This window comes from Mustela lutreola, chromosome 14 (genome assembly GCF_030435805.1).
Source record: "Mustela lutreola isolate mMusLut2 chromosome 14, mMusLut2.pri, whole genome shotgun sequence".
NCBI lineage: Eukaryota > Metazoa > Chordata > Mammalia > Carnivora > Mustelidae > Mustela > Mustela lutreola.
In genome coordinates, this window is record NC_081303.1 from 70,645,457 (window position 1) to 70,651,942 (window position 6,486).

Sequence of the window (6,486 nt, forward strand, 5' to 3'; positions counted from 1 at the left end):
TGGAGATAGGCCCTATAAAGAGGTAATCAAGGTAAATGATGTCATTAGGGTAGACCCTAACCCGGTGTGACTCTGGTTCTTATAAGAGGAAATGAGGACATAAATGCAGACCCAGGGATGACCTTGTGAGGACACTGCTAGGTCAAGGAGGTCCCTTTGTAGGTCAAGGAGAGAAGCTCCAGTAGAAATCAAATGTGCCCACATCTTGTGATCTTGGACTTGCCAGCTCCCTCCGGAATTGTGAGAAAGTAAGTTTCTGCACAAGCTCTGCACAAATCTTTGGTGTTGGGTTAGGGCAGCCCGAGCAAACAGGTGATGCTCTATTTAAGGATGTGCCCCTGAGCACAGTCGTAGCTTCTGCAGGAGAAGTTTGCTAGCTACAGTCCACGTTTCTCTTCATTCTTGACTCACAATGCAGTCTGATTTTCCGCACACACGGGAATCTCACTCCAGTCCTGTGTTTTGGAGGCATACCCTGCTGGGGATCCTCTGCAGGTTACATTTCCACTGGGTGGGTCCCTCTGGTCCAATGTGGGAGCTCCACGTGAGGAGTCCTTCTTGTGTTAGGTGACCCAGAGTGAAGAAAAATGCTCCCATTTTTCTTCATATAGAAGACAGGAAATTATAAGCGGCATTTAAATTGAGAGTCTTATTTTGCATGGCTTAGTTTATAGCAAGACACAAACACAAACAAAATTACACTCTTTCATCAGGGTGGGGACACTTTGGGAAAGGGGCGCATCAGTGGACTGGTGGAGGTCGTGTGCGTGGTCACAACCTTTTTCTGGATGCATTACAGCCTCACCTTTCAATGGCCATAAAACTGTTCACGTTCTGAAGTTCAGGAATCCCTCTCCTGGGAATCTGCCCTAAGGATATAATTAAACAGAAGCAAAAGATCCTATACGGACAAATGTGGAAGATATTAGTTGTAGCATGCTTTGTAAGAGGAAAAAGTTGGAAAGCAACCAGATCCTCAACAGTCAGCAAGTTAAGTTAGAACACAAAAGCCAATGAAATATATGCAGCTATTAAAAATGACAGTTATGAAGAACGTGTAAAAGCATGAATAATGTTTATGATTTTATGCATGGCCCTAATGAGGATGTAAAATAACATCCATTTTATAATTACATCTGTGTGAGAAAAGTTATAGTCAAAAATTGAGAGATGGTAAGAATGAATACAAAATGTTCTTAGGGTAGCAAAGCTGTGAATTGCTTTTTCTTTTAGACATTTTTTAAAAGATTTTATTTATTTATTTGACAGAGAGAGACACAGCGAGAGAAGGACTCAAGCAGGGGGAGTGGGAGAGGGAGAAGCAGGCTTCCCACCTACCAGGGAGCCCGACGTGGGGCTCATCCTAGGACTCGGGAATCCTGACCTGAGCCGAAGGCAGACACTTAATGACTGAGCCACCCAGGCGCCCCCAATTTAATGGTTTTTAGTGTATCCATAGCGTCGTGTAACCGTGGCCATACTCCGTTTTAGAACATTTCCATCACCCCCAAAACACCCACACCCACCGCAGTCGCACCTGGTGTCCGCTCCCAGCTCCCTCCAGGCCTAGGCAACCACTGACCTACTTCCTGTCTGTATGCATCTGTCTCTTGTGCACATTTCACATAAATGGTTCATCCTTCTTGTAGCAGGTGTCTGAAAATTAACCCTTTTTAATCACCAAATAATATTCCGTGTCGTGGATTTGCCGTATTTTATTTATCTATCATCTGTGAGACGGAGAGACTGGACTTGGGTCCCCTCAGCCCCGACCGCAGAATCCAGCGTTCTTTGGCTGCCTCCATAAGGAAGAGAAAAGGCTGAAACTCAGGGCTCTGGAGTAGCATCTCGGGGGACTGCAAAGGGAAAATGGTTACTGAGAGGAGCACATGGGCTCTGAAGACTGGCAAGGATGGGACCAGACCAGTCTGCTCCCAGATGGACGCTACTGCTGATCTTTCATGGACTTTCCCCTTCATTATAACAGTAAAAGTCATGCTCAGGGGTGGAGATTTAACAGGCTAGTTAGACATGACCATGCATGAAGAGGCATGACCCTTCAGCGCATGGGTGCTGACGAATCCCTACATCCACGTGCTTCCTCGTCACCTTCCCCACCTCTTCTCTCCTCCTTCCTTCCTTCCTTCTTTCCTTCTATCCTTCCTTTTCTGCCCACAGTACTTGTTAGTTGTTCATTTATCAAGAGAAGCTATTCCATAACCCGGTACTCACGTTCCATAGTTCAGGAACACAGGCCAGGGACAAACTTCAATGGAACTCAACCCAAAGAAGCTCTTCACATTCCAAAATCACTTTGCACTCTGAAACATACCAGCCTCTTGGTCTCTCAAAATCTTTCACGGACTCGTCGTTTCTATAGAAATCTGCGTATGCCCTTTCCTGGTTTGTGGCCACCCCACACTTACAGAAGGTTGGAACCCTCAGGGATACAACGAATGCCCCCAAAATGTGAAGTCACAGACCCGGGGGCTGTTGGCCTCTTATCTGAGGTTTCATCGAAACTCCGGAAGCTGTGGTTGTTATTTTCTTCTACGCTGAAGAGATGCTCAAACCCAAAGTCCTTCCTTTTTTTTTTTCTTTTTTCTTTTTTAAGGTTTTACTTATTTATTTGACAGAGAAAGAGACACAGCGAGAGAGAGAACACAAGCAGGGGGAGAGGGTGAGGGAGAAGCAGGCTTCCATCCCAGGACCCTGGGATCATGACCTGAGCCAAGGCAGATGCCTAATGACTGAGCCCCCCAGGAGCACCCCAAGTCCTTCCTGACACAGAAATGGACGGCATTCCCAGCACCTAAGTTTCTTTAAAAGCTCTCCCTGATCACCTCAGGGAGTCTGCCTGAAGATTCTCTGTGCTGCCTCCCTTGTGCTCAAGCAAAAACCCCAATAAAGCCTTGCCTGAGACTCCATTTGGTCTTTTCTCAGTTTCTTTTTTCTGTTTTTTGAAAGAGTTGATTTATTTATTGATAGAGAGTGGAGGGTGGAGGCGGGGGTGGCGGTGGGGGTAGGACCTCAAGCAGGCTCCACGTTGAGTGCAGAGGCCAACCTCGGGCTCCATCTCAGGCGCAGCACTGAGATCATGACCTGAGCCGAAATCAAGAGTTCACCAACCCAGCCATCCAGAAGCCCCCGCCTCTTGTCGATTTCTGTTGCTTAGCGAGCTGAAGGGGTCAGCTCAGGGACAGATGGACATTTGGGTTATTTCTCTGGATTCTGTGTGTTGACTGAGCGATGCATCTCATTCCCTGTCAGACAGGTGGCTTCTGCCGCTGCATTCAGCTGGGAACTCTGAGGGGGCTCCTTCATTCTCCTCCATGGGCCTCCAGGGTTTGGGCTGGGTTCCAAGAGAGCAAAAACAGAAGGGCTTGAGGGCTGCACTTTTGTCCTTCCTGCTACATTCTCTTGGTCAAGGGAGGTCACCACGCCAGCCCCAATTTAGGGAGAGGAGAAGCAGGCTGCACTGTTGATGGGAGGGGTGACCTCCGTGTAGGGAGGGGAGGGATTGTGGGTGACTTTTTTTTCTTCAAATTTTTATTTAAATTCGAGTTAGTGAGCATCTAGTGTAATACTGGTTTCAGAAGTAGAGTTCAGTGATTCCTCACTTACATGGACACCCAGTGCTCATCCTAACAAGTGCCTGTCTTTAGTACCCATCCCCCATGGAGCCCCTCCCCCAGTGGGTGACATTTTTGGATTCTACCGCCTTAGCCACATGGACCAGTCCTCCCCAAATAAGGTGGGGTGGTTTGACTAATTGCGGACAGTGAGGTACGAGCAAAAGTGACAAGTTTCTCTTCCAGGCTGAAGCAAAGCAAAGTCTGCACCCTCCGCCAAATATTAGCATCCCTTCCGCAGTCAAGTCTGCCTCATGGAAGACAGTTACCATGAGTCACCCCACACCAGACCCGCTGCTGACTTTGCATTCACAAATAACAAGTCTCTGTTGTGTTAAGCTACTGGGGTTTGGAGGTTGTTTGTTAAGACAGTGTAACTGAGCCCATCCTTATTAAAATACATGGCTTATGTCCTTCCCCTGCCCCTAAATCCCATTCTTTTTTCTTTTTCTTTTTTTGAAAGATTTTATTTATTTACTTGTCAGAGAGAGAGAGAGCACAAGCAGGCAAAGTGGCAGGGAGAGGCAGAGAGAGAGAAGCAGGCTTCCCCTGAGCAAGAAGCCTGATGTGGGACTCCATCTCAGGACCCTGGGATCATGACCTGAGTCAAAGGCAGTGGCTTAACCGACTGAGCCACCCAGGCGGCCTTTTTTTTTTTTTTTTTTAAGTAGGTTCCATGCTGGGTGTGGAGCTCAATGCGGGGCTTGAACTCATGCCCGAGACCTGGGCTGAGATGTCAGCTATGTAACTGACTGAGCCACCCAGGTTCCCCACCTAAATCCAATTCTGATGCTGTTTCTGCTGCTCTGACTTTAGCCTCTCTGCTTCATCTACTGAACTTGCCCCTCTGTGCTATTGCTTCTGACTTCCCTGGGTAAACTTCTGCCTAATATAGGCTGACCCTGGGACCTTATAGCCCCTAGTGGCTCATGTACCTTGGACTTGGAGCCCTCCCTAACCCCCCCGCCCCTCCAATGTGGGATTCATGGAATCCAGTGTGGGATTCATGGAAAACAGAAGGAGTGACGGCCAGGTGACCAAGATCTTTATGGCAGGAGTTTAGACTTGACCTAGTAGGCAAAGGGGAGCTGTCCATGACGTTTTTAATGTGGAGAGATTTTGGGGGGGAAAGGTGTCTGAAGAATTGTTTGTGGATGAGAGCAGGGTATATGGCAGGGAAGTGAGGGTGAAGAGAGTGGTCAGTTAGGGAAACGGTGGGGTAACTGTGAATGTCAAAGGTAATAATTAAATGTACATAATGTTTTATAGCTTTTACTTATGCCAGGCAGCCCTTCCTTGTTAATTCTCATAACCCTGCAAATTCTTTCTCTTGCAGTTGGAAAAATCAAGGCTTGGAGAGGCTGGTGGTTTGCAGTTATTAAGAGGCAAAGCTGATGGGGCACCTGGGTGGCTCAGTGGGTTAAAGCCTCTGCCTTCGACTCAGGTCATGATCTCGGGGTCCTGGGATCCAGCCCCACATGGGGCTCTCTGCTTCGAGCCTGCTTCCTCCTGCCTCTCTGCCTACTTGTGATCTCTGTTTGTGAAATAAATAAATAAAATCTTTAAAAAAAAAAAAGAGGCAAAGCTGGTACTTTGAGTTCATTCATTAATTCACTCATGGAATCTGATTTAATTCAACCCACTTTTTTTGAATCTTGCTGGGTCAGTGCTTCCACACCTTTGCACCCCAGCCCACACAGAAGAGGATGCTATTAGCGGGGCATTCCTGGGGGAGGGGCTCCTTGCTGTAGCCCATAGACAGCACTCTCTGGTGCTGGGCGTTAGGACTGAAGTCTTCTGCCAAGATAATAACTGAATTCAGGGAGTGTACAACAAGAGGCCGTACAAATAAGGATCCAGTATAATTTTGACTGCAGTAAACATTTAAATGGTTGTAGGAACATGGCTTGGTTTTTGCATCACTATGAAAAGTCTTCAACCATCCACAAAAAGATGGGAGTAAGAGAGAAGACCAGCCAGTGACCTCGGGCATCTCCTTTCCCCTTTGAGGACAATGGAGATTCAGCTTCCTGCTGTTCCTCCCCGTGGCCACTAGAGGGTAGAGTGCAGGCGTGGCACTCACCGGGCACCGCTCTCCAGCTCAGGGTGCAGGGGAGTGGAGGGAGCAGAGCTGGTCTGGATGCTGAAGTCCTGGGCCAGAGGGGCAGTCGCGGAGATGCCCAGAAGCTGCACTTGAGATTGGTCTAGATATTGACCACTGGCTTCTCCTGGGGTCTGGTCTGAAGCCATCAAGGTGTTAGGTAGCTAAGGCATGTCTTGCTGGACCCTCACTCTGTGTGTGGCTGGGAAGGGGCTCAGGGGTGAGAAGGAAAGGGCTGTGTGCCCTCCTGGCTGTTCCTGCTCCTAAAGCCTTAGCCTTGGGATTTCCAGAGAGAGCAGTGTGGTCAGTGCTGTATCCAGGAAACATCCTCGGATCCTCTGGTCCCCATCTTCCCGATTCCATTTTTCACCATCAGCCTACTGATAGTTTTCACTTTTATTTAGCTGAGCAGAAGAATCCAGGGCTTGCGCCTGTGTTGGAGAGTGGATCAGATGGCCTCAGCAGAGAGAGCATTGACCTTGGGGGCCTCATGGCCTCGCGGTGGCCCGCTGAGGGGACAGCAGCTGGGAGCTGGTGGCCAGGAGGGAAGATATTTGTGGCACCAGACTGTTACAGAAACATATTCTCACATCCTCTAACAGTGGCCCATTCTCATGAGATGTCCCAGGGGAACACAGCCTATGCCTTTTCCCTTTCTTCCCGTAGAAGCTGCAAAGAAGCCCAAGAAATTTGCCGAAGAACAGGTGGTGAGTCTTAAACCAAGCCAGCATCCTCTCCCTGAAGCCACCATCA